General features: G+C 40.8%; 1 pseudogene; it reads left to right on the top strand.

Moving 5' to 3' along the window:
* The first annotated feature begins 642 nt into the window (after positions 1–642).
* Positions 643–1,455, top strand: LOC111527632 (annotated as a pseudogene).
* The last annotated feature ends 560 nt before the right edge of the window (positions 1,456–2,015 follow it).

Genomic DNA, 2,015 nt, shown 5'->3' with positions numbered 1-2,015 from the left:
GACACTAATAATTAACCTTTATCTCCAACATTTTCACCATTTCCCTACTCTCAAAATAAAGGCTCTCACATGAAATAAAACATTAAAGGAACGAAAATTTAGTTTTAACACAACTGAAACTAGTTAGTAATTAGTTTACATTTTTATTCTGGAACAATTTCAAACTTTGTACAAGTTGCAAAAATAAAAATTCCCTTGTACAGTTTTAAAAATGACTAGCTTGTTTTATGGTCTTTCTCCCTGTCTCTCATATGTATATATTGTATGCATATGGTGTGTATGTGTGTTCAGCATGTATATAGTACGCATTTCTTTCTTTAATGTATGAGGCTAGGTTTCGGGAATTATTACATTTTAACCTTTAAATGTTTAATTAACATTAGGTAAGAGTAAGAAGATTTTAAAAAATAGCTACAATAAAATTATAGAGGCCAGGTGCAGTGGCTCACGCCTGTAATCTCAGCACTTTGGGAGGCCAAAGTGGGCAGGTCATGAGATCAGGAGTTCAAGATCAGGCTGGCCAACATGGTGAAACCCCGTCTCTACTAAAAATACAAAAAAGGTGGAGTCTGGCGGTTTGAACAAGACGAAGGAACTGGAGCCGGGTGACGGCAGTGGACCTGCTTCCCCCGAGAGCCGAAGATGGCAATGAACGTATACTCACGTCAGTGACCATTGATAACCTAAGTCGACATGACATATACTGGCCTGGATCAATGAGTCTCTGCAGTTGAATCTGACAAAGATCAAATAGTGTGGTCAGGGAGTGCCTAGTGTCAGTTTATGGACATGCTGTTTCCTGGCTCCACTGACTTGAAGAAAGTGAAATTTCAAGCTAAACTAGAATATGAGTGCATCCGGAACTTCAAAATACTGCAAGCGGGTTTTAAGAGGATGGGTGTTGACAAAACAATTCTTGTGGACAAATCAGTAACAGGAAACTTCCAGGACAATTTTGAATTCATGCAGTGGTTCAAGAAGTTTTTTGGTGCAAACTATGATGGAAAAGCCTATGACCCTGTGGCTGCCAGACAAGGTCAAGAAACTTCAGTGGCTCCCTCCCTCCTTGCTCCAGCTCTGAATAAACCAAAATTTTAGCAATACAGCTCCGCAGAGGCCCATCTCAACACAGAGAACTGCTGCGTCTCCTAAGGCTGGCCCTGGCGTGTTGTGAAATAACCCTGGTGTGGGCAATAGGGATGACCAGGCAGCTGAGTTGATGAAGCAGGTCAACGTATTGAAATTCACTGTTGAAGACTTGGAGAAAAAGGAATTTCTACTTCAGAAAGCTATGGAACATTGAATTGATTTGCCAGGAGAATGAGGGGAAAAACAACCCTGTATTGCAGAGGACTATAGACATTCTGTATGCCACAGATGAAGACTTTGTGATACCTGATGAAGGGGGCCCACAGGAGGAGCAAGAAGAGTATTAACAGCCTGGACCAGCAGAGCAACATCCAAATTCCTCCCTCCAAATCATGTGCTTAACTGTAAAATACTCCCTGTTATTATCCTTAGAGGACTCGCTGGTTTCTTTTCATAAGCAAAAAGTACCTTTTCTTAAAGTCACTTCACAGATGTTTCACTCCTTTTCCAGTAAGTTTGAGTTAGGAGCGTTTACGTTATAGCAGAGCAGTATTAATATCTAGTTGGTTCACCTGGGAAACAAAGAGGTTGACTCTGGGGCTCACTGTGCGGATGCCGGTCACACTGAGTGCTGGAGAAGGTGTGTAGTATGCTGAGGTGGCGACCTCAGTGAAGACATGGAAAGACTGAAGTGAATTTTAAGCTAATGTGAAATCAGATAATGTTATAATAAATAAATGCCTTAAGAGTATTTAAAATATGCTTCTGTATTTCAAAATATAAATTGTACCATGACAGGGGATTTTGTGTTTAAGGTTGTGTCTGGGAAGGAAGGACTAGATCTTGGAACCTTTGGAACTTGCTGTCACAAGTCTTAGAGGGCTGCTTAGATCTTCATAGCCTAGGCTTTGGTCTAAAAGGAACAT

The sequence above is a fragment of the Piliocolobus tephrosceles genome, unplaced genomic scaffold (assembly GCF_002776525.5).
Source record: "Piliocolobus tephrosceles isolate RC106 unplaced genomic scaffold, ASM277652v3 unscaffolded_604, whole genome shotgun sequence".
In the NCBI taxonomy this organism is placed as follows: Eukaryota; Metazoa; Chordata; class Mammalia; order Primates; family Cercopithecidae; genus Piliocolobus; species Piliocolobus tephrosceles.
The sequence above is the reverse complement of the archived record's forward strand: the minus strand, read 5'-3'. Positions and strand labels throughout refer to the sequence as shown.